Genomic DNA, 14,755 nt, shown 5'->3' on the forward strand with positions numbered 1-14,755 from the left:
TTCCTGGTGGCTCAGACAGTAAAGAATCTGCCTGCAATGCGGGAAACCTGGATTCGATCCCTGAGTTGGGAAGATTCTTTGGAGAAGGGAATGGCAACCCACTCCAGTATTCCTGCCTGGAGAATTCTGTGGACAGAGGAGCCTGGTGGGCTATAGTCTATGGGGTCGCTAAGGATTGGACACGACTGAGCGACTAACACTAACACACACATATGCATGTAACAGAGCATTGTAGAGCAATATACTGGCTTGGAAGGATGTCTGTAATAACAATTACAAATTTAAGAATAAACAACAATAACAATTTGGGTATTACATAAAACAGTTCAGTTCAGTTCAGTTCAGTCACTTAGTCGTGTTCGACTCTGTCCGACTCTTTGCGACCCCATGAATCGCAGCACACCAGGCCTCCCTGTCCATCACCATCTCCCGGAGTTCACTCAGATTCACATCCGTCGAGTCAGTGATGTCATCCAGCCATCTCATCCTCTGTCGTCCCCTTCTCCTCCTGCCCCCAATCCCTCCCAGCATCAGAGTCTTTTCCAATGAGTCAACTCTTTGCATGAGGTGGCCAAAGTACTGGAGTTTCAGCTTTAGCATCATTCCCTCCAAAGAAATCCCAGGGTTGATCTCCTTCAGAATGGACTGGTTGGATCTCCTTGCAGTCCAAGGGACTCTCAAGAGTCTCCTCCAACACCACAGTTCAAAAGCATCAATTCTTCAGCACTCAGCTTTCTTCACAGTCCAACTCTCACATCCATACATGACCACAGGAAAAACCATAACCTTGACTAGACGGCCCTTTGTTGGCAAAGTAATGTCTCTGCTTTTGAATATGCTATCTAGGTTGGTCATAACTTTCCTTCCAAGGAGTAAGTATCTTTTAATTTCATGGCTTCAGTCATCATCTGCAGTGATTTTGGAACCCCCAAAATAAAGTCTGACACTGTTTCCACTGTTTCCCTATCTATTTCCCATGAAGTGATGGGACCGGATGCCATGATCTTCGTTTTCTGAATGTTGAGCTTTAAGCCAACTTTTTCATTCTCCTCTTTCACTTTCATCAAGAGATCTCATTTAAATTTTTTTCATTTTTATACAATTTAAAAATTTCCATCATTTCCATTATTAAAAATATTGGCTATTTTCTCTATTTTGTACAATATATCCTTGAGCCTATCTTACACCCAGCAGTTTGTATCTCTCACTCTCTCACCCCCGTATTGTCCCTCCCTCCCCACTGGTAACTATTAGTTTGTTCTCTATATCTGTGAGTCTCCTTGTGTTGTTTTGTATTTACTAGTTTGTTGTCTTTTTTAGATTCCACATAGAAGTGACATCATAGTATTTATAAGATCTCATTTTTGAGGGAGAAAAAAATAGAAATGTCTGGAAGGACATATACCAAAATATTTAAAGTGATTAGGTCTGAGTGAGTGGATTAGCCATGCTTTTTGCCTTCTTTAGTACTTTTTGTATTATCTAAATTTTGTGTGTTCACTGTATTTGTCTAATTATTCAACAAATATTTCTAAAGTGCTTACTATATACAGCATAGTGTCTTAAGCACTGCAGATATAGTAATGAATATGCTGACATGGTTCCTGCTCTTACAGAGCTTACAGATTAGCCAATTACAACAGAATTTAATCATCACAGTGCTGTGGAAGCACTCAGGAGGGGCCCTTACCCAGACTTTAGGATCAGATAGGCTTTCTTTGGGCTTCCCTGGTGGCTCAATGGTAAAGAATCCACCCTCAAAGCAGGAGATGCAATTTTAATCCCTGGGTCAGTAAGATCCCCTGGAGGAAGGCATGGCAATTCACTCCAGTATTCTTGCCTGGAGAATCCCCATGGATAAAGGAGCCTGGTGGGCTACAGTCTATAGGGTGGCAAAGAGTCAGGCATACCTGAAGTGATTGAACATGCACGCATGCAGGCTTCCTTTAGTAGTGCTTCCCAGGTGGCACCAGTGGTAAAAAACCCACCTGCCAATGCAGGAGACGTAAAAGATGCAGGTTCGAACCCTGGTGGGGAAGATCTCCTGGAGGAGAGCATGGCAACCCACTTTAGTATCCTTGCCTGGACAATTACATGGACAGAGGGGACCTGGTGGGTCCCTCTGTCCATGAGGTCTCACAGAGTCCGACATGACTGAATCAACTTAGCGTGCATGCAGGCTTCCTTTAGTAGCTAATATCTAAATCAAGTCCTTAGGGGCTAGTTGGAGATAGTGAAGTCAAAGCTGAGTGGAAATTGAAGAGGAATGACTTTGCAGGCTTACACTGCTACCCATGAAAAGTTCTGGAGGCAGCAGACAGCAAGTTCAGAAACAGAAGGCTTTTTGTCGTAGCGGAAGCACTAGAGTGTTGACTGGGGTTCAAGTTGGTTTTCCCCCCCTCTTTACTCTGAACTCACAGTCAAAGCCTTATTGTTACAGCCATGGTTGTCCATGGTATCAGTTTGAACTCATTTCTTATGCTTAGAGAAAGTCTTAGCTGTGCGTTTAAAATCACCTTCTTTGCTAGGGAAAAATGGAGAAAGAATGAAAATTTAGAAAAGTAAATATTCCCCCTGAATATGAAAAGCTCAGCAAACAATCATTCTGGGTCCAACCAGTTGTAAACAAGCAAAAGTAATTCCTGCTGGTGTTGGTCAGGCCAAACTGCAGGAGAATCTAGTTTGGAGTCTAGTTCTTGGAGCTCCCAGCATCAGTGCAGCACAACTGTTGTTTTGGCATGGAGCTCATTTAACTGTCTCTGACAGCACTATTTCTGGCTGGGGCATTTATTTTTGGTGACCAGGGAAGTTGTTATTTGTTTTGTTTTGTTTTTATATAGTCCGTACTGCTGTAATGTGATGATGATGACACTGTGTTATTCCAGGATTGGAGGTGATATGGTTATGTATCCATTGTTGGGGAAGACAGCAGAGACTTCACTGGAACCCCTGTCCTAACTACACAATGACATTGCCTAAGACAGGGTTTATTTATCGACCTGATGTAACAGCTCTGTTGTTAGCTGTCCTGCCATCAGGCCAGTTATTTCAAGAAAAGGCTGTGTAGAAGATGGGTATTTGTATGCTTCTGTGTTTAAGGGGGAAAAAATCTAATGGTATTGTTAATATTTTGGCATTTAAAAACTCTGAACTTCAAGGATTATGTTGAAATATCAGAAACAGAGTTTCAAAAGAACGATTTATTTTGCAACCCCAAAGAAAAAAAGCCAGATGTCTGTAGAGTTCTCAGTCTGCTTTCTGAGGCAGGCGTAAACAGCTGACTTCTGGAACTCTGGACAGAAACCTTGTGTGGAGGTGAAAGACCAAGTTAATCAACTTTGATTGACATTTTCCTTATTAGAATGTTCTGCAGAAGTTATGCAGGTTCTTCAGAGCAGCCTAATGAGTATGTTTCTCCTGTGTCAAAATATAAAGTGGACTGTGTGTTCTGTTTTAATGTAAGGATATTAGAAAACTTTAATTTTTGATTGTTGATGTTGTTGTTCAGTCACTGAGTCATGTCTGACTCTTTGCGACCCCATGGACTGCAGCACACCAGTCTTGCCTGTCCTTCACCATCTCCTGAAGCTTGCTCAAACTCAAGTCCATTTAGTCGGTGATGCATCCAACCATCTCATCCTCTCTCGTCCCCTTCTCCTCTTGCCTTCAATATTTCCAGGCCTCAGGGTTTTTACTAATGAGTCTGCTCTTCGCATCAGGTGGCCAAAGTATTGGAGCTTCAACTTCAGCATCAGTCCTTCCAATGAATATTCAGGACTGATTTCCTTTAGGATGGACTGATTGGATCTCCTTGCAGTCCAAGGGACACTCAGGAGTCTTCTCCAACACCACAGTTCAAAAAACATCAGTTCTTTGGTGCTCAGCCTTTATTTGGTCCCACTCTCACATCTATGCATGACCACTGAAAAAATATAGCTTTGACTATACGGACCTTTGTTGGCAAGGTAATGTCTCTGCTTTTTAATATGCTGTCTAGCTTTTCTTCCAAGGAGCAGGTATCTTTTAATTTCATGGCTGCAGTCACCATTGGCAGTGATTTTGGAGCCCAGGAAAATATGCTGCGTTTGAATACCCTGTCTAGGTGTATCATAACTTTTCTTCCAAGGAGCAAGTGTCTTTTAATTTCATGGCTGCAGTCACTGTCCGCAGTGACTTTTGGAGGCCAAGTCTGTCACTGTTTCCATTGTTTCCTCATCTATTTGCCATGAAGTGATGAGATCAGATGCCATGATCTTAGTTTTTTGAATGCTGAGTTTTAAGCCAGCTTTTTCACTGTCTTCTTTCACTTTCATCAAGAGGCTCTTTAGTTCCTCTTAGTCTTCTGCCATAAGGGTAATGTCATCTGCATATCTGAGGTTATTGTTATTTCTCCTGGAAATCTTGATTCCTGTTTGTGCTTCATCCAGCCCAGCATTTCACATAATGTATTTTGCATGTAAGTTAAATAAGCAGAGTGACAATATACAGCCTTGATGTACTTCTTCCCTGATAGGAACCAGTCTGTTGGTCCATGTCCAGTTCTAACTGTTGCTTCTTCACCTGCATACAGATTTCTCAGGAGGCAGGTAAGGTGGTCTGATATTCCCACCTGTTTCAGAATTTTCCACAGTTTATTGTGATCCACACAGTCAAAGGTTTTGGCATACATAATCAATGAAGCAGAAGTAGATGTTTTTCTGGAATTCTCTTGCCTTTTCTATGATCCAATGAATGTTGACAATTTAATCTCTGGTTCCTCTGACTTTTCTAAATCCAGCATGAACATCTGGAAGTTCTCCGTTCATATACTGTTGAAGCCTTGCTTGGAGAATTTGAGCATAACCTTGCTAGTGTGTGAAATAAGTGCAATTCTAACTTTTGATAGAACATAGTAATCCATGAGTATTTAATAGTGAGGGCCACTTAGAGTATACTTTATTTAGTCTTTATGTTAGGACCCCATAATCTAAGTAGGATTGATATACACTTAGAAATGGTCAGTTCTAAATCATTTGCTTTGAATTGAATTGAATTGAACTTGAATTGGATCTTTATCATAAAAGAATACTTTGTAAAGGCAAAGGACTGTACATGTTCTTTCTCCCAGCTTTGGTTTTTTTCTTCTTTTTTAAAATAACAGCTTTATTGAAATATAATTTACGTACCATAGGATTCATCATTTTAAAGTGTACAGTTCCATGTCCTTTGTATATTCAATGAGCTGTGCAACAGTTCCCTCTATCTAGTTCCAGGACGTTTTCATCACTCCCCCTAAACCATCATACCCATAACTAGTCGCTTTCTGTTCACTATTTTCCCAGGCCCTGGAAACCACTCATCTAATTTCTCTATGGATTTGTCTAGTATGAAAATTTGGTATAAATAGAATCATACAATATATGACTCTGTGCCTGGCTCATTTGACATTAGAATAACATTTTCAAGGTTCATTAATGTTGTAGTCTATGTCAGTAGTGTTCTATTATATGAATATACTAAACTGTGTATATTCATTCTTCTCTTTCTGTATATTTGGGATGTTTCTGCTTCTTTTCACTATTGTGAATGATACTTCTATGAACGTTCATATACAAGATTTTATGTGGACATATGTGTCACTTTTCTTGGGTGTATACCCAGAAGTGGAATTGCTTGGTCATGTAGTTCAGTTCAGTTCAGTCGCTCAGTCGTGTCCAACTCTTTGCAACCTCATGAATCGCAGCACCCCAGGCCTCCCTGTCCATCACCATCTCCCGGAGTTCACTCAAACTCACGTCCATCGAGTCAGTGATGTCATCCAGCCATCTCATCCTCTGTCGTCCCCTTCTCCTCCTGCCCCCAATCCCTCCCAGCATCAGTCTTTTCCAATGAGTCAACTCTTCACATGAGGTGGCCAAAGTACTGCAGTTTCAGCTTCAGCATCATTCCTTCCAAAGAACACCCAGGACTGATCTCCTTTAGAATGGACTGGTTGAATCTCTTTGCAGTCCAAGGGACTCTCAAGAGTCTTCTCCAACACCACAGTTCAAAAGAATAAACTCTTCGGCACTCAGTTTTCTTCACAGTCCAACTCTCACATCCATACATGACCACTGGAAAAATCTTGACTAGACGGCCCTTTGTTGGCAAAGTAATGTCTCTGCTTTTGAATATGCTATTTGATCATAACTTTCCTTCCAAGGAGTAAGAGTCTTTTAATTTCATGGCTGCAGTCACCATCTGCAGTGATTTTGGAGCCCCCCAAAATAGTCTGACACTGTTTCCACTGTTTGCCCATCTATTTCCCATGAAGTGATGGGACCAGATGCCATGATCTTCGTTTTCTGAATGTTGAGCTTTAAGCCAACTTTTTCCACTCTCCTCTTTCACTTTCATCAAGAGGCTTTTGAGTTCCTCTTCACTTTCTGCCATAAGGGTGATGTCATCTGCCTATCTGAGGTTATTGATATTTCTCCTGGCAGTCTTGATTCCAGCTTGTGTTTCTTCCAGTCCAGCATTTCTCATGATGTACTCTGCATAAAAGTTAAATAAGCAGGGTGACAATATACAGCCTTGACATACTCCTTTTCCTATTTGGAACCAGTCTGTTGTTCCATGTCCAGTTCTAACTGTTGTTTCCTGACCTGCATACAGGTTTTTCAAGAGGCCGGTCAGGGGTCCTGGTATTCCCATCTCTTTCAGAATTTTCCACAGTTTATTGTGATCCACACAGTCAAAGGCTTTGGCATAGTCAATAAAGCAGAAATAGATGTTTTTCTGGAACTCTTGCTTTTTCAGTGATCCAGTGGACATGTAGTTACCCCATGTTTAATCCTTTGAGGACTAGCTTTGGTTTATTCATCTTGAAAATGGAGAAAACTATGTTTTATAGAGGGTCAGGTAGTCAGATCCTCTGGGGTCACAGGAATATTATTTATAATGAAGGATACACTTTGAAAAGATGAAAGGACCTGGTGTAGAAGTAGACAGACCTTATTAGTCACATGGGGCATCCTAGAGTCATAGGGATCTCTAGGGTCATGATGAAGACCCTGAGTATGAAATATGGGTCAGACTGTTGGAAGTTGCAGTCTGTGCACTTCCACTTTCTAGGTAAGCTTACTTTCCTAGAGTGCAAAATGGATATAACAGATAATCCACTTACTTCACAGTGTTGTGGTGAAGATAAATGAAATAATACATGTAATGGAAGTGTTTTGTATATTGTCAAATCCCATACAAGTGATTGTTGTGAAGATAGTATAATTAAATTTACTTAATTTTGTAATACAAGTCAGAGTCATTCAAAACAGCCTGTAATTAAACTTTTGTATTTCTTCAACATAGATTTTATCCAAAAAGCATAGGGACTCCCAGACACACATATGTATTATAAATAAAATATTTACATATGATACAAACCATCCTCCCTCTCCCTGCCACATCCCTGCCTATCCCTACCCTCCAGTCCAAAACAAGTAGGGTTTCACTACTCTCCAGCCATTGGTGTGCCTTTCCCATAGGGCTGTTTTGAAAATACGATAGTTAGCAAAGTCTACTGAGGGGCATCCTTAGGTCCTAGTCTTCGTTGCTGATTTTATCTTGGAAGTATATCTTTTATGCTCACTAGTCTCCTCTTTCTCTTCCTGCACACAAGGCAACCAGAGCGTTTAATCTGGACAGCTAGACTCCCACTGCCTTTTAGGGCTCTGCCATGAGAGAGCTGGTGGGATGCTCTGAGATTCTTCAAAAAGTGACAGCTCTCTCATTGGTGCTGCCTTTGATAATATTGTCTCTATGAGAAAATAGGTTTCAAACTAGACTCTCAGGATAGTTAAGGACCTTAAAAGCTCTCCAGAACTAACTCCTAGCTAATGTGTGAAGATGATAGACAGGGAGGCCTGGAGTGCTGCAGTCCATGGGGTCACAAAGAGTCGGACACAACTGAGCGACTGAACTGAATTGAACTGAATGTGTGAAGATTTTAACAATATCCCCAACAAGTGGTTCTTAAGTTTCAGTTGATTCCTTTTTGTGGCAGGAAATTTACTATCTCATAATGTTATGGTAAGTAAATATTTGATGTATGAATGTATGGATAGAGGGTGGCAATAAGTTCACTACATCCAACTCTACTAGAGAATTTATTCTTATATCTAATTGAAAGCTACCTTCAATTCCTAGTTTCATTCCATCTAAAATAGTTTTCTTTAAAAAATAATGAATTTTCACAAAGAACAATAAAACATTTGAAAATATAATAGAACAATAAGACAACAGAACATGCAAAGAACAAGAAAACATTTGCCCATGTGTCCAACATCTAAATTTTAACATATATTATTTTTGCTAATATGGTACAGATATATTGCAACACTCTTAGTAACCTACGTGGATCCCACCTCCTGAATTTTTTCCTACAGTTAATTACTGTTAACTATTTTTCCTGAAGTCACACAATTAGAAAATTGCAGAACTGAGATGTGAACCCAGATGTCCTTGGTTCAAAAGCCATTGCTCTTTCACTGTGTTATCCCACCTAGGTAAATATATATAATAGTGATAACATTTATCACCAGTTTGTAAGTAGACAGCATTGATAAAATATCAAGGGCTACTTAAAAACTATTCTCCTGTTCCTCTGCTTACCATATTAACTTATTTAAGAATTTTTTTGTTTTCATGAAATGTAAAGATATGAATTATCACAGGTATCAAATTAGTGGAGTTTAAGTTGCAGAAGTTTTATTATATTTGAAAAGAATGTGCCAATTAAGATGATTAATCATCTTTAGTGAAGTGGAACTATATTTTAGGAGAGGGATTGCTAAGACATTAATATGTCTTCAAGCATTTCCATTATAAGAACTGTCTGGGGGGTCTGAATATGATTAAGCAAATGTGAGGCTAAGTTTTTTTTTTAAAGGCTGACTTGACAGTTGGTTATGTTAATGGGGCATGACATACAACAGCTGGGTTGTAATCTCCTACTATTGTTGGCATTGATTGAGTTCTTAGTAAAGTCTTATTTCCAGTCTGGTCTAATGCATTAAGAAGCAGTGGGAAGGAGAAATTAAGTAAAGAGCAGGGGAGAGCCATTAATGTTTGGAAAACATATTTTGAGATAAGAGTAAATATTTTTGATGTACTATGTACAAAAGGAAGAACAAAGACAGAGGCACTGCCTCATGTTCAAGAAGCAGTGCAGAGCTTATCCAAAGGTCTGAGAGACCTGATTGAGAAAGTCTAGTGTGCAGCCCAGGTGTGTTTTTTGTTTGTTAAAGCCACAAAACACAAACAAATAAAATAAAGCGTCAACAATAAGCAAATAAACGATCTTCCTAGTAAGAGGTTCCTGGCCCTCTGGCACTGCCTCCCTCCTCACACTTTGTTCAAACTGAGAGCCAGGATCTGCCTAAAGGAACAAAGTTGGACTCCTCATCCTGACTTCCGATATCTTTCTGAAGTGGTCCTTTACTTCCCATCTTCTCCGACCCCCACACAGGACAGCCTGTGCCCTTTGTGTCAGTCCCGTTGGTCATCTGCACCACTGCTTATGTTCTGCCCACCTAGCTTGTCTGTATTCTCCCTCTAGTCTATAAAAACTTGATGCATTCTTTAAGGAGAGCTAAAATGTCATTTCTCTCTGGAACCTTCTCTGGTAGCCTCTTTTTCCTAATTGCTGTAGTTTTTGCTATTTGTATAGTTTATACTATCCTTTGATTGTTATTTGTCATATGTAATATTATTCCCCATTTCTTCAGAACACTTGTTCACACTTCAGATTCTGCATTGTGTATTAAAATTAGCCTGTTAGAATAATTTATTTTACTTATAAAATTACCTTTAGCTATGTTCTTCATCCTACAAGAACTGCGGAATCTTGTATACACATTACATTCTATTAGGAGTAAATCCAGTGAGGTCAATCAGCAGGTTAGTTATTCATCCATTCTTTTATTCAACAAGTATTTTTTGAGCACCTACTTTGTGCCAGGCACTATTCTGGATACGGACAACATAGAAGTGAACAAAACAGGCCCAAATCCTGGCTTTCTCATGGAGTTTGCATGCTAGTGGGAGATACAGACAAGAAAGAAAATAAGTAAATACAATATTTTAGAAGATGATAATGCTATGGGATTAAAAAAAACAAAAACAGTGAAGGAGATAATGGAGGGCTGGGGTGAGGCATAGGGTGAGTTGCAATTTTAAATAGGGTGGTCACCTCACTGAGGAAGTGACATTTGATCCAAGACTTGAAGAGAGTGAGGAAGAGAATCATGTGGATAACTAGAGAAAGCATGCCATTCAGAAGGATCAATTAGCTGAAAGGCCCTGAGAGGGGGGAGGTATTTTAGTGTTTTTGAGAAATAGCAGATAAACCATGTGGCTGGAGGAGGGTGTGTAGGGGGAGAGTAGCAGGGGGAAAAAGTAAAAGAGAGAGCAGGAGAGGGCTCTAAATTACTCAGGGCCTTGGGCCTTATGGGCTAATGAACGGACTTAGCCTTTCAGTCTTAGATAGGAAGCCACTGGTGGTTTCCAGCAGAGGAGTAATCTGATATCTTAAAAGGCTCACTGTGGCTGCTCTGCTAAGTATCACTGCTATTAGGGGAGCAAGGGTGGGAGCAGGGAGACCAGTTAAAGGACTATTCAAATAGCTTAGGGGAGGGACTTCCCTGGTGTCCTGTGGCTAAGACTCTGGGCTCCCAGTGCAGGGGACCTGCATTCAATCCCTGTTCAGGGAACTAGATACCACATGCCACAATTAATGATTCTACATGCCACGACTAAGACCCAGCACAGCCAAATAAATATTAAATAAATAAAAGCACTTTAAAAAAATTAGCTTAAGGGAAAGATCACAGTATCTTGGGCCGGAGTGGCAAAGGTACCAGCGGCGGTGGTGGTAGATAGATTCTCTGTATGTATTGAAAGTAGAATTAGGCAGATTTATAGACAGATGAGACGATGTGTGTGAAAAAGAAGGGTCAAGAATAATTTGAAGTTTGGAGCCCAAACAACTCCAAATATTGGTGATTACAAACTGAAATGCAATTCAAAGAGGAAGAAACATGTTCTGGGAAAAATCAGGAATTCAGCTTTATATATCACGAGTGTGAGGTATCTGCATTCAACTGGAGAGTTCTACTAGGAAGTTAGATATAGATTGGAATTCAGGAGAAAGATCAAGATGGGCATATAAACTTAGAAATTTAAGTACATAAAACATCACTTTTCTGGTCTTCACTCTAGAAGATATAGTTTCTTTGGAACCATTAAAACCAACTTTTTTATGTTATTGGAAAATTATGAAAATAATATAAGCAAGCTAGCCCATATTAAACAGATCAAATCAGCAAAAAAGAAATATATATACAGTACTTATCTGTTCACTGAAGTGAACTGAAAGTCGCTCAGTCATGTCCAACTCATTGTGACCCCATGGACTATACGGTCCATGGATTTCTCTAGGCCAGAATACTGGAGTGGGTAGCCTTTCCCTTCTCCAGGGGATCTTCCCAACCCTAAGGATCAAACCCAGGTCTCCCGCATTGCAGGCCGATTCTTTACCAGCTGAGCCATAAGGGAAGCCCACTGGAGTGGGCAGCCTATCTCTTCTCCAGCGGATCTTCCTGACCCAGGAATTGAACCAGGGTCTCCTGCATTGCAGGTGGATTCTTTACCAACTGAGCTACCAGGGAAACCCTACTTAACAAATATTTACAGAATACTTCCTAAATATTCTGCAATGAGAATATGAAGACACAAAGGGTGCCTTGCCAGCCCTCAAGACACTCTAGTCTGATTGAGGTGATTGTATACTGTACAGTGGAATGAATGAACTGGAGAGGTCTTCTTGGCAACTGTGGGAGCTGAAAGAATGTAGAAAGACATTTCAGTCATTGACCCTTGGGCAGCTTACAGACTGTTGGGTTGGTCAAAAGTTCATTGGGGTTTTTCTATAAGATGTTATGAAAAATCCTGGATGAATTTTTTGGCTAACCCAATAGTTAGACAGACACATGAACAGTTAAAAGCTCTAAAATGTGTAAATAAACCCGCAGGACAGTAGAAAAGCAATACCATGAGGTATTGCCAAATGTTAATATTTGCCTTAGGTGCTCAAGAGCAAAATTTTTCCAGTCTGGCTAGCAGGGAAGGCTTTGAGTGAAATATGAACTTGAAAAAAGGACTTGAAACGAGAGGCAAGCTGTCTTGAGAGGGTGTGATGGTTTTTCTTTTATGCTAGTAGTGACGAAATGCCTGTGAAGGGGTTTTAAGTAAGACTTAAGTTTTGACAATAATGTTTTCAAAATAATGAAGTTTTTCTAGCTGTAATAAGAAGAGATGGCTGGATGAATTCTGGCAGAGAGGATAGATAACTGTTGCAAAAGTTTTTGCTTTTGTGGATTATTGTGGGAATGTTGTGGGAATGGCACATTCAAGTTGAACTAACTAGCAAAGAGTTGGTTGCCTATATAGGGCTAGATTTTGGGTGACACAGCTTGGTTTGGGATTTGGGGACTGTTTGGGAGGCAAAAATGATAGCCCTAAAAGTGGACAAAATCTCTAAGGGAGAAAATGTGAAAAGAAAAAAATCAGAAGGCTAAGGACTACTTGTCATTTAAGTAATAGCGTTAAAGAGCCAGGAAATTTAAAAATATATATACAGAAGAGGCTAGAGAGATAGGAAAAGAACAAGGGATCACAGAGTTCAAGAGGAAATAGGGTTAATGTGAAGAAAGAAATACCTAGGTTAGATAAGAACACCTGTGTTCATATTTAATTTTGCTTTCCATAAAGGTTCTATTTAATTATCTTACATGACGAAAGAATCCAAGTAGACATCAAAAGCACGACTAAACACTAATCTAGAATCTGGTATCTGGTTCCCCTGTGCAAAATGGGGTCTTCCCTCATGGCTCAGGCAGTAAAGTATCCTCCTGCAATGCAGGAGATTTGGGTTCGATCCCTGGATCAGGAAGATACTCTGAAAAAGGGAATGGCAACCCACTCCAGTATTCTTGCCTGGAGAATCCCATGGACAGAGGAGCCTGGCAAGTTACAGTCCATGGGGTCGTAAAGAGTCAGACATGATTGAGTGACTAAGCATGCGTGCACATTCAAAATGGAGGTAATAATAACTAGGTTATTCCTCTAGAAGCTTAGACCAGGAAAAGGCCTTTAAAATCACCTGGTTTCAACTACTTCATACTTCTATGAGGACAGTTAGGCCTCTGGAGAAGTATACTCCCAAGGTCATATAGTTATTTACTAATAGAGGTGGGACCAGAAAAAGGATCTTTTTGAGTTTTAGCTTAGACTTTTCTCTTCCTCACTGTCTCTCCCTAAGCCTAGATGACATTCATTTATTCTAAAAGCACTGATTTAATTGAAATAGCTAAATGCATTTTAAATGTGCATTTTAAAAAAATGAAGACTATATTGTCTTAAGTTACTAGTGGTCTAGGTAAGAAATGTGTTGTCTACTTATCATTCAGATCCGTTCAAGAGAAGATGCTCAGTCATGTCCATCTCTCTGTGGCCCCATGGACAGCAGCCTGCCAGCCACCTCTGTCCATGGGATTTCCCAGGCGAGAATACTGGAGTGGGTTGCCATTTCCTCCGCCAGGATTTGAGAGAATGCTCAGTTCTAACTGTGGCTCCTGAGTCCACTTTATTCACTCATTTTTATCTTTCAGAGTAAATTGCAAGTGCAATTTCTAGTCGAAGCTTTCTTTCTCTCACTATCCCAGTTTAAATGAATCACTCCTTCTGGGTTCCCATAGATTCAGTATTTTTCAAAGCTTCAGGACAGAATTTGTTAGTAGGTCTTGAAATCAATTCAGTGGGTCACTCCCAAAAAGAGAAATGAAATAAAAAATATCAAAGTGCATCCATCCCACAGAGTGCTGGTTAACATTACTTTGGGGAATTTGTGCTTCAGTTGTGTGTGTGTGTGTGTGTGCATGCACTGGATTTCAGTATGAAGTGTAAAAAGTTTAAATAACACAGGCCATAGCATAAAACACATGCATACATGCATGCTAAGCCACTTAAGTCATGTCCGACTCTTTGTAACTCTATGGACTGTAGCACCCCAGGCTCCTCTGTCCATGGGATTCTCCAGGCAAGAATACTGGAGGTTGCCATGCCATCTCCCAGGGGATTAACCCATGTCTTTTACATCTACTGCATTGGCAGTTGGATTCTTTATCACTCATGCCACCTGGGAAGCTCAAAACATATACATATATGTTTATATGGCCACCTATCTCTTGGAAGGTTGGGTCTGTCTTCATCTTTGTATCCCTCTTGCTCAATATATCACCTGCTGTGTACAAAGGGGATGTTGATTGGAATTATTATGTATAAAGAATTAGATGAATGAAGAGCAGGTGTGGAGAGGAAATGACTACTTGAATTAAGTATAAACTTTTGTTTTCTTTACTTTGAATGTTAATATCGCCTTTTTTTTTTTTTTTTTACGCTAGTATTATTGCAACCAAGAACCTGCGTTTGGTATCTGTGCTGTGGAGTTGTCTCCCAGTCACCTTCAATGTCCCGTGTGGTGTGGTATAAATAATACTTCCTGCTAATGTTGCAGCTGTCATTCAAGGATCTTAAATTGCTTTAGGAGCAGGATCTGGTGATGAGTGCCTGGCTCCACTTGGCAGGTGCTGGAGTTAAGAACTAGTGACTGGGTGAAATCTCTGGGCTCCAGTCTGACGCCTCCCTTCATCACCTCCCACCCTCTTTTTCTCCCTCATCC

General features: G+C 40.2%; 1 protein-coding gene across 6 annotated transcripts in view; it reads left to right on the top strand.

Annotated features, from left to right (window-relative positions):
* Positions 1–14,755, top strand: part of PDE4DIP (phosphodiesterase 4D interacting protein) — a 244,857-nt gene that overhangs the window by 79,357 nt on the left and 150,745 nt on the right. The window lies entirely within an intron of this gene.

The sequence above is a fragment of the Capra hircus genome, chromosome 3, assembly GCF_001704415.2.
Source record: "Capra hircus breed San Clemente chromosome 3, ASM170441v1, whole genome shotgun sequence".
Taxonomy (NCBI): domain Eukaryota; kingdom Metazoa; phylum Chordata; class Mammalia; order Artiodactyla; family Bovidae; genus Capra; species Capra hircus.